Below are 12591 nucleotides of genomic sequence, written 5' to 3'. Positions count from 1 at the left end.
TGAACTAACGTCACATCTATGAACTGAGGAGGGCATCAGGAAGCAGTTATCTGAGTGAAACTAGACATAACTGATGTACTTGTCTAAAATGTCGTATCAGCTACAAAGTCTTCTAAGAAAGACATGTCTTTTGCTGGTCTTTTGCTGACCAGGTACATAGCAACAGAGATCAAAGATATCTCAGCCATCTGGAAAGAGCTACTGCAAATATAGCTCATCTGTCAAATCCAATACTGCTTCAGCCAGTTGGCTCTGGAACAAGTATATACACGAGGTACAAGACAGCAGGGAAGCGGTGCCTCGCAGATGCAAGACAAGCGCACTTGTAACAGGCCCATTGAGCCTGTCACCAGCACACTCGCTAAGTGTGAGCAAATGCCGTGGGCTAAGTCTGGTGCTATCACTAATTTATCTTATTTGCATATAAAAGGTAAAAATACCTCTGACCTGTAATTTCTAATCATATCTAGCTCTTGTATCTTCACTTTCTTACCAGACTTTCTGTTCTCTGGCTTTCTTACCTTGCCCATTTGTGATACCACATCTGAAATTAAGCCACACTCCTACCATCGGAATGGCACAAAGCAAGAGGATAGTTTATGGATTGTGAAACTAAAGCTACTCAGCCTCATTCACTGCCTGTTGGAGTATTAGAAAGGTCCTTCCACTGATTTTTATACATTTTGTAGAAGTTGTATGTATCAAACATGTTGAAGCAAGACTTTCTTTTACACCAGGTTTATACAGAATCTGTCATAGATAGTTACAGTTTGCAGATACTGCTTTGAGATAAGTGAATACTTTCATATAAAGGAGGCTTTCAATATTGAATATTCATAGTAGAGTGTCCAGTCTAATCTGAAGATCAAAACAGTATAAGAAATTGCATAAAACATTAAGGATGTCCTAAAAATACATATATATGCTTATTATGAATATTTTTTTACAATTTTTTCTAAGAAAATATTAACTTATCTTTAATAAATCTACCGATGTGATGCATGGTTTCTTGTATCTTTGAAGTTAATTATGTATTGATGAGAGGTTATATATGCCTAATGGGAATGTATATGTATGTATCAACTTGTCTTTGGTTCAGAACAGCGTGTATAATTCCATTCTGTAAAGTGATAAAGTTTCTGCTTTCATCTTTACTTTGATAGCTTTTCACCATTTAAGCCAACTGCTGATGGAAAATAAAATTATTTTCTGAAAAACTCAGTTTCACTGCTAAAACCCCTGATCTGTTTAGCAGTATTATGCCATTTAAATTAATCTTTTTGGCCCTTATTTAAAACTGTTCTAATATTTGACTGGTTGCACACAAGTAACAGAATATATTCAAATTTCAGAACTTAATTGTTAATGATAATACAGATCCAGAAAGAATTCCAGTTAGGGTGTGTTTGCTGGCTGTAGACAGCCAAATTTGATATGAAATTTGGACATATATCACGGTTACTCAAATTGATATAGATCTTGTTTGTCCGACTCATGAAGAGTATTATTTGGGGCTAATGTGCACAGCCAAATTATTTCTTGAGCTCCTCTTTCAGTCTCACAGCAGTTAGCATCTATTGGCATTCAGCATTAGATGGTACCACATGGAGTTGCGTACTCCAAATGACTTCCTGAAATAAAATTATATTGTATCAACATGAAGTTATAACCTGTTGTAAAGCAGGTCTAGTGATATTGCAGAGCACATAGGAAAGAACCTGTCCCATTGCAAAACTGGGGAAACTGGCAAAGACAGTAGCTGATGGAATGTCAAAGCATTTCTGATTAATGAAATGCATTGTGTCACCCAGTCTGTGTCGAGTTACAGGTGAATGGAACCATGTGCCAGAAGAGCTTTGTTGACTTGTCCTAGCCCTAAAAGAGACCCATTGCATCATTTGGGTCTCAGACTTCTGCTTACACCAGTTGTTGGCATTGGTGGTATATGGCAGCAAGGATGAAAAGTCCAAAGGGGAGGCATGCAAAGAAAGTGGAAGAAGAAGGCTACAGCAGAGCGGTCGAGTTCTGAGATTTCCCAGTGGCTTTCTCAGTTAACAGTATGTCTCTCTTCTACTTGCTGTAGAATCTTGCAGTATTTGTTTGACTTCACTTACAACTTCAGGTTCATTATCAGTCTGTGTCTGTGTTATCCTTCACAAGACCGTATACATGAATCATGTGTATAGATGACTTGTTTGTCCGTATTCGCAAAGCTCTCAAAGCTTCTGCAGTTAAAACTGAAGGATAAAGTTTTAAAACAGAAAAGACATCCTGACATACATATAATGAAGCATTTGAAACACCAGTGCATCATCTGAGCAAGTAGCATAAAGATGTCTATTGCTGCCTGTTTTGTTTTGGAAAAGAAACAACTTTTATTTCTCATTATGAAGTCTTTCACTCCTTTGTAGAGAAATATACAGAAATGTATGTTACAATTTATATATTCCAACTCCCTCCTATTAAGGGTCATATCGCGTATGTATGATAACAGGAGAACAATCAATCTTGTTAGGGAAAAGTGTAATTCTCTTCACATTTTATGTTATTCAACTCAGTAGAGTAGGACTTTGAGAAAAACAGAAAATTATTTTCCCATGAAAAGGACAAAAGATAAATTTAATTTCTTTCCCTAGAGTATCTGGACTGACAAGCTGTCAGAACAGGTTTTCTTGATCTGAAAATGAGAGCCATATAGACCACAGAATAAGAAAAGAATCTTTGAATTTCCTGACCTTGAATGACCTCCTCGTCAGTGATTTTTGGTAGTATCAAATCAGGACATAAACAATTGTGTTCATTATGAGGAACTAAGATTTTTTATTTATCACTTTAACATTTCCTAGGAAATTTGTTACAGGCCTAATCTTCCTATAATTGGCATGGCTTTACTGCATCTGATGATATCATATCAAAGTTGGTAAATTGCCAAATAATACATTGTTTAGATAGATTTACAAAGATAAAATATTCTTATTATTGGTAAATGAGCTTTCCCTTTCTTCCATTTACAAGACGTCATCACACTGGAAATATACTTAGAATCAGGCATATTTCCACTGAAATATATGGGTTTAATTTTTTTATGCCTGCATAACTTTAAGCCTTACTTGATAAAGAGGGATGTGAGGAGATCACAAGCCAGTTATGAGCAAACAGAAAGCTTTTATTTTAATTAGGGCTTTGTACAAAACAGGATTATGATGCTCATAAAGGCTTCATGATTATTATATGGAAACAGTAGTCATTGTGCATATTGGGATATGAATTCTCAGCCCTGAAATTTCTTCCATAGTTTATTGCAAGTGGAAAGCAGGCATGGAGGAGCACATCAGGATTCCCTCTGTTGCAGGGTTTTCCCAAAGCATGTCTAACTGAGGCCCACTACCAAAATATACCAATCAGAACAAGCAAAGACAAAGCATGGCACAACTAGGAGGCTCAGTCCTACTGTTTAGTTACAGGCAGCTTAACAAAGCCTGCAGAGGATCTGTAGAATGGAAAACATCTGTGTCCACTGATATATTTAGACTGCTCTGGTTTTTACAGTAAGTATCTCAGACTATGAAAACACCAGAGAATTATGTGAAAAAAAAAAGATTCTCACTGAGGAATAGCTTGCATTATTAGAGGCAGACTTTAGAATCATTATCACCTACATTTATGTATCCAACTCAGGTACTTTGTAGGCAACCAAATAAAAAGTCACTTTTACAGGAAAGATAAGACTTATTTCATAGGGAAACTTACACCTGAAACAGCATCTAAGTGAGTTAATAAAAACCATCTGATATGAATATGCCTGATGTTAGATCCACAGGTCACAGCCACAAGTCTGTTCCATATAAATGGAGAAACCTTGCCCATGACACCAAGCTGTGTGGTACGGTCAACATGCTGGGGGGAAGGGATGCCATCCAGAGGGACCTTGACAAGATTGAGAGGTAGACCTGTGTTAACCTCATGAAGTTCAACAAGGCCAAGTGCAAGGTCCTGCATCTGGGTTGGGGCAATCACAAGCACAAATACAGGCTGGCCAGAGAGTGGATTGAGAGTAACCCCGAAGGGAAGGACTTGGGGGTGCTGCTGGATGAGAAGACATGAGCTGACAATGTGCACTTGCAGCCCAGAAACCCAACTATATCCTCAGCTTCATCAAAAGGAGTGGTACCAGCAGGTTGAGGGAGGTGATCCTCTCCCTCTACTCTGCTCTCATGAGACCATACCCGGAGTACTGCATTCCATTTGTGAGTCCTCAGCACAAGGACAGGGACCTGTTAGAGTGAGTCTAGAGGAGGCCACAAAGATGATCAGAGGGTTGGAGCACCTCCTCTGTGAGGACAGGCTTGTTTAGTCTAAAGAAGAGAAGGCCCCAGGGAGACCTTAGAGCAGCCTTCCAGTATTTAAAGGGACCCTATAGAAAAGCTGGGGAGGAGCTCTTTATCAGAGAGTGCAGTGATGGGATGAGGGGTAAGGTTTTTAAGTAGTCATGTCCCATGCCTGGAGGTGTTCAGGGCTAGGTTGGACGGGGCTTTGAGAAACCTGATCCGGTTAAAGGTGACTCTGGCCATGGCAAGGCGATTGGAACTAGATGATATTTAGGGTCCCTTCCTACCCAAACAATTCTATGGATCTATGAAATATAGGGAACAATGAATTTCCACAGGATTTCTAAGTAAACTGATTAAGGAAATGTACATATGCTGTAATATGTAACGTGCACTAGTCAAGTACATATAAGAAACAGGCAATCCTTACAGCTCTTGAGAGTCAGGCTTGGCATGGCACATCATTTCTTCTTGAGTTAGGCTCTCCCACTCTTTAAAAGTAAAACCTGGTTATCAATTCCAGTACGTACTGTAGAGAAGCAAGATTCTTCTGACAATGCTGTGCTCATAAATAGCAGATGTTGACAGCTTCCTGAACACTGGATAATCTTTATATTAAGTTTGTATAGTCCTAAGAATGGAACTAAGCTCTATATGTTAATATTTTACTAAATATGAGCATTTACTCAAAATAAAATTGTAACAGAATATCAGCAATCACTAACTCTAAACTATTGCAGTATGGAAATAAATTACATTTGTCTCATGACATTTACTCTTTTCTATTGTTTTGACTGTGGGTTATATTAGACCACTGATCAGGCACAGTAAATGAGGTCTAAGTTTTCTCTGAGACACTGAATTGGAGAAGTATTCCCTGATGCTGTGATCAAACTGTGCTGGTGCAATAAGCTGTGCTGATTCACCAGAAACTTATCCCCCAAAAAGGTACCTTGCAAAAGTAACTAAACTCTTTTCAAACCACTGTATGATAAACTGCCACACCCAACAAACTCTGAAATCCCTGCTTAATCTCCTAAACATCTAATGTCAAAGTCAACCCATTTCAGTCTGCTCAAAAAGTCCTGCAGCTGTCACCAAGAGCTGGATCAGTCTCAGCATCCAGCTGAGCAACTTGATGCCGAGATCAGTAAGAAATATTCTTTAGCCTGTATCATATTTGTAGCTATGAGCATAATCCTGTTTTCTCATCTAGAACTAGAGGTCCATTTGCATGGAATTCCAGCATTCTCAAAGCAAAGCTGTATCCTAGCTTTCCTGCTTTGCCAGGCTGGCATTACAGTTCAGTGGTGGGCAGTGCTCATGCTGGTACAGCAGGTATGAAGGCTTGCCACACATTACACTAATTTAATGCATGCGTATGTTATTGCCTGGATCAGAGAGCAAGGAAATTTTTGTTGCTGTAGCTCTCTTCATGATGAATTTTGGTTGAACAACAGCAAATACCACAGGGTCTCTCTGTTCCTGACAGAATTTAATCTAGAGAGTGCCCCATTAAAACAGTGGGGGGTTTTGACTTCTCACAAAATTTTGCATTTACTATGAAGAAGCTCACACACCACAACACATCATCTCACTTCATAAGTGTAATAGCTTCTCAGCTTTGCTTGTTGGAATGGAAGACCTAGATCCTTGAGAGGTTTGCAGCACTGTCTGAACAAGCTCTCTGACTGCCAAAACCAGTCATTGACTTTATGTAACAACTGTTCCACACAGTCTGTGACAGGAACTGGCTTTCTATCAACAATCATTCAAACAGAACTAATGAAAAATATTTAATGAGTACTATGACTTTGCATATTGCTAGGCAGCTGGGAGGATGCTTTCCATGTTCTAGGACACCCACAGGCTATAAAAAAGAGAACTGTTCCTACCCTTATCAACTTCACTATTTAAGCACCTAACAAGAAGATCCAGCTTTTATAAGTGTAAATAAAGTTACAGACTAGTGTAAATATGGGTTAAATAAATTTCAGCTCATTTCTAACAGAATTAAATAACTTGAGAAGCTAACCTAAAGGAATGTATCTTTACTCTCTAACAGATCTAAGACACTATCTTAGAAACATTCTCAGAGCTTCTGTGAAATACAGTTTTACTTCAAGTATGCAAAAGTGCAGAATGGGAAAAAAAGGTCTTCCTGGTTTTTTTTCTCAGTTTGTTGTTTTTCTCAACTGATAGACCTCTAGTGATCACTAGTCCTTGATCATATCTTTCATGTTCTATCCAGGACCCCACATTCTGCTTTAAACCTGGCTTTGAAAGCCCCTTAAATCTACAACAACAGCTCAAGCAGGTAAATACATTTGATGGAGCTCTGCCTCACTGCTGCAGTTGCTCACTGGCTGTGAACATCTCCAGCCCAGGCAAGTCAGAGAGCATTGCATCCTTGTTGTGCTGACCAAGCCTTTGTCCGAGGGCCCCACAGCTCCAGCAGTCCCTAAACAGCACCAGCTTTACTCCTGCACTCACTTTGACCTCACCATTGCTCATGCCAACAGCAAGGCAGTTTTCTCTGTTACCCCACAACACAGAGGAAACATGATCAGCTGTGTGCTCCGTCTTCATCAGGTTGATGATCTATCTCCCCAGAGGCGTGGTGCCACAGGTAGACAGAGGTGTCCAGAGCCAGTGCCAGGAGTATTCGAGTGCTCCAGTCAAGGCGATTCAGATCTACAATTTGCAAGAGCAGTGCAATGCAGGTCACACTGTGCTTCCCTGCAGAGCCCTGCCCTTCACCAGTGCTGATGCTGCACCTTCCACCACCACCAGGTGTGTGTGCACACACACGGACACACAGGCAGAGAAGGGGCAGCTTTCTGGGTGTCACCATGCCCAGCTGGAGGGCCACATAGCCCTGATCCAAGTCACTTGCATAGCAGTTGGTACCACTGTTCCTATAAGGCTTCATCCCAGAAGTAGCCCATGCCAGCCCGAGGGCATGAGAGACTGAAACAGCCCAGGCAGAGCTCCAGCTCCTCGGATCACACTGTCCTTGGATATGAACTGCACTGCACAATGATCTCAAGGCCCAGCACTCAACATCACAGCCAACTTACAGCAGTCATTGAGGATCTCTGGGGCACCCAGGATCCGGTCTGCTGTGGAGGGAATAGATCTGGCCACCTTCCTGCTGGACCCAGGCATCACCTTGTGCTGGTAGAGCGCTTTCAGGTTGTTCTGACAGCCTGTGTGCAGAGAAACACTTTTGTTAACCTGAGTTCCTCTTTCCTCCCAGCTAAGCCCTGCTCACCCAAGGACAGGTCCCTCCCAGGGAAAATACAGCCCAAAGAGCAGAGTCACACTCAGAAGAGCGCAGGGTGCTAACGGCACTGGCGGGTGAGACTGCTGAGCCAGGGGCAGCTCCAGGTCTGGACTTCAAAGGAACAAGTTTAACTGACAAGCTCGTGGTTTTCTTTGTCCCCTTACATTTAGAGACAGTTAAGGTACAAAGTGAACATCAGGGAGCTGGAAGCTTTTGCAGCCATCCAGAAGGTTTGCCACCTGCAGCACCAGGAAGCACCTGGCAGCTTTTGTAAATCTGTTCACCGGAGCTATCACGCAGCCCCTCAGCCGCTGGAAACCTAAGGATTAGGGAGACTCCAGTCTGCACAGCACCTCCAAGAAGCCAGCTGATCCCTCCCATGTCCACGCTTGGAGCCTCTGTGCTGCTGTTCGTTCTCTGAAAGCTACTGCATGGTTTTCATAGAATCATAGAATCACCAGGTTGGAAAGGACCCACTGGATCATCGAGTCCAACCATTCCTAACACTCCCTTAAAGCATGTTCCTAAGCACTTCATCAACCCGTTCCTTAAACACCTCCAGAGAAGGCGACTCGACCACCTCCCTGGGCAGCCTGTTCCAGTGCCCGATGACTCTTTCCATGAAGAATTTCTGCTCTTTCTGCAGCTCACACTCCAGCTCTCTGATTCTCTGCAGAGCTTCTTCCAGCGTCATTTCAAGACCTTCAGATCTCTCCTCTGCATTCTGAGCACAGATTTCTGTTTCTCTGAAACACAGAAGCAAAGAGAAATAATAAGGTTTTGTTTTCTTCAGTATCATCAACTATGATGGCAGAGGACAAGTAATCATACCTTCTACAGTGTTGTTCTGTGTACCATCTCAAGAATTACACAGAGAACTATATAGGCTGTTTACTATGCTGGACTTAAAGGAAGCCCATGATGTTAGATGTGAATTTAAAGTAGCCTCATTATTCAAGATACTCTTTGAATCAACATCTTCGTGACAGCTATAACATATTCTTAGAACAAAATAGTGATTTTATAGCAGATGAGTTCTGTAACACTTTTCACCACTTATTTGCCATGAACAGTCTAATATATACAACCATTGTACTATACTAATATGCTCTGTATTTTTGATTCAGAATAATCTTTCATCTTTTCAAAAACACTTATTTCTCTTTGTTTTCCTCCCTAGCTTTTAGGCTTTTCCTCTGCTTGAGGAGTTGACTGTTTTGTCTGATTAAGTAGCTGAAGAGCTGCACAGCAAACACATTTGTTTTTGCATGCCCAAAGACCAGTCTTATAGTCTTCTCCGTTTTCAGGATATAATTCTGCATTTGGGACTAAAGCTTACATCTGAACTATAACCTTTTATCCAAACGGTAAAAGTCTTATATTGTGGATTTGAGCACAGGGAGATATTGTTTTAGGAGCTCTAGGAAGAAAGAATACATCTGTATTCAACTTTTTTGCCTTCAGGTGATTGCAATGTTGGCTATTTTAAAGTTGCATCTTGGCATTTTCACAGGACTGTTCATAGAATTTGAAAACTTAATGAACCGTGATTAAAGTTTTCCTATGTCATTGTTTTCTAATTGCTTAGATTAAAATGCAGTTGTAGTTGTCATTTCACAAGGTGAACCACTGCCTGCAAATCTTGTATAATCACCAGATCAAATGATATAAGACTAGTGCCAATCTAGTAAATTGAATTGTTTCATGCTGTACAAACCAAATCCAATCATTCAGTAACATGCAAAGTTCCCTGCTTTGCCTTTTTGCACTCTGTGTAACCTACGGAACTGTGTAAGAGATTCTGATGATAATGATAAAAGTATACTAGCAGTTTGGAACAAAAATAACTTGAATTTTATGCACAGCAGCTATGAATTAAGCATAGAGTACATAAAATATGTTACCCGTCAATATTTCCTTAAATATCTCTTAACCATAGCAAACTAGAAAAGGGTTATACACTGAAACACAACTGTAATGTGTTTTATTGGTTTACTTTAAAATCTCTGTTACTCAGCTGATTTACGGTCCTGCTATGTATAGAGATTGTTTTGTCAATGGATATGTACCAATTTAATACTGCCAGAAGATCTGGCTCTGCTACATTTACGGTATATTTTTGTCTTTCATCTTTTTCTTTTAGGAAATTCGAACATCAAGTGCACTCAAGATGTAAAGTTGCAATGCAAATTAAGTACTGCCTAAGTACACAGTCGCTGGATATGTTCTGGTTTGCTGGTTTTGAACTGAGACTAACTTACACATATATCCAAAGTGAACAGCGTTTTTTTTTTAGTATATTTAATATATTGTTTTTGTTAAGCCAATTAGATCAATCTGACACAAATAAATTTTAGTAAGTCATATCCTAAGATCTCACAGCAAGTATTTGGATTTCACTATTTCTTACACAGTTTTTAAAGACAAACCTATTTATATATACTATTAAGGCCTTGTTTTGGAGAGGTGAATCAGAATTTGAAGGTGCCTCAAAAATTAAATATAAGCAATATTTTAAAATTCCAGTAGCTTGTCCCAGTCATCAGTGATATCACAAAAATACCTTGCTGTATTTGTACAGAAACAAGTGTATATCTACAAAACACTAGTCTCAAACAAATACTTTACGAGACCTGCAGTAAAAAGCTAACTATCAAGGAAAAAAATACAACCCTTAATGAAAGCCTTTAAGGAAAATATAAACCTTAAGAAATATTCTGCTGGCTTAAATGAATAGTCCATCTAGTCCAAAGTCTGCTCTTAGCAGTAGGAATTGTTATTTAGAGAGATATTAAAGTCTGGCCACTAACTTCAATTTGTTTCTTTCATAACTCTCCAGCATCCAGAACACCTGTACTATGAACAGGTACTTGTGGATAGGTAACCTCTTCAGTATCCATTTACAATCTTATCACAGCTTAACGTGTCTGGCCCCTTGGTGAATGTGTTCATACCACCTGCCTTCATGGATGCCTGTGCTAGCAAGTTCCAGAAGTTGCTATCCACCACATTAAGAAATATTTGTCTGCTGTATGTTTTATCATGTATTGTGGCATTTGGTAAAAAACAGTCCTTCATTATTCAGCAGTTTCATAGTTTTGCAAAACTTGTTAATCTCCCCTCAGCTTTATACTCTGCACACTGAGGAACTGCAGCTTTGTTAGCCTTTCGCATAAAGTATTGGCTGACTTCTTAATCACTTCAGATACCTTTCTCGATACCTTCTTAGCTCCTTTTAGCATCTCTGGAGTAGACACAAGATCCGCACACACTTTACAAGATGCAGATGCAGCAAGAGTTTACTTAAAACCAAAATAAACACATCTATCTTGCTCAAAGTGATGGCAACACTTGTTGATTGCTCCTTCACACTAAGCCAGTAATTAAAGACAGCTCACAGTGATAAGTCACACTTCTTTCCTGAGCTCTAATTACTAGTTCTACAATTAGCAACCTGTAGCCACAGTCTAAGTTACTTTTTCTTTACCTTCTATTTACACACATTGAAGCTCATCTGCTATGTTTTTCCATGCAATCACTTTTTTGATGTCTGTGTGGAGTGCCTCACCAGTGGTATCTGTTCGAATCTTTTGCAGCTTACTGTCATCTACAGAAGTGGAGATTCAGTTGTGTGCTCTTCTTCGATCAGCAATGAAGACATCAAACAGAACTGATGTCAGGAGTGATCCATAGAAAACTCCACTGCTGACTATTCTTCTTCCTGGCAAGTGACAATTAAGCCCTTCTTATCCTTTAGCATCTATAAAAGAACCTTCCCCCTTCCTTTGGCAAATTAATTTCCCTAATAACCTTTGCCAATGAACCTTCTCAAAGGCCTTCTGAAAATCAAAGTATATTACATCCACTGGACCTCCTTTGTGCATATGCCTTTTGACATTGTCATTGAACAGTAGAGGGTTATTGAAGCAGGATTTTCCCTTACAGAAGGCATGCTGACTTTCTCCAACAGACTATGTTAATCTGTTCACTGATCTTATTCCTCATAATTAAGTTGACACTTCACCAGGGAGAGAACTAGACTCATCTGTCAGTAGTTCGTGCAAACCCTTCAAGAGCCCTTTCTGCAGATGGACATTCTACTGGCAGCCTTCCAGTCCTCTGGTGTGGTGGCGATTTTTAATGACAGGTTATGCGCTTTGGCCACGTATTCTAGAATTTAATATCTGCATTCCTTCCACACGCCAGCATGAGTGCCACTCAGCCCTAGTTATCTATCAATATCAAACTTACTTTTTTGCTCTAATATTAGTTTACTTAAACTGGTTGCAACAAAGCTATGGGAATCTCTCCAGCACCTCCAGAAGCAAAGCAAAACAAAGCATTCACAGAGATTTTCTCTGATGTCTTTGTCATCCCAGTGAGTACTCTAGCAGTCTTGCCATCAAGCTAGGTTTTCTAGATGACTTACTGCTTTCATAGAGTAGAAGAGTCTTTCGTTGTTGGTTTGAACATCTTTCACAAAATGAATTGTTTTGTAAGCCATACTCTTAATTTCCTATTTACATTTTTTCTTCTCTTTTAAGTGAGCATTCCATTTTTTAAAATATCAAATTTTCTCTACATTATTCACCTTTAATTTTATATTGATCTATACATTAAGAGGAAAGTTTGATCTATTTGTAATAATTATGAATTGTGGTGCACATTTTTTCTGGTCTTCTAATACAATATTTTTAACAGCCTCCAGATTAAAAAAAATCTTAATTGTTAAGAAGAACAGTGTAAAAAAGAACAGCACAGAATGTTAAAGACAAGTAGAAGATCTAACGGTGCTTTCAGGACTGATGTTCAAAACAGAAAATCAGAATATGCCCGCAAGATCATCAACCTCTTTGATCCATTTAAGGTCTGTTACTGATTTAATCAGCTGCAGACCTTGGAATTTCTGTGGTCACTATGCTTTATTGTATATTGGGTAAAACCAATTTACAATATATTTTTTCTCCTCAAAAAAAG

This window comes from Cuculus canorus, chromosome 8 (assembly GCF_017976375.1).
Source record: "Cuculus canorus isolate bCucCan1 chromosome 8, bCucCan1.pri, whole genome shotgun sequence".
Lineage (NCBI taxonomy): Eukaryota > Metazoa > Chordata > Aves > Cuculiformes > Cuculidae > Cuculus > Cuculus canorus.
This window is presented reverse-complemented; position numbering follows the sequence as displayed.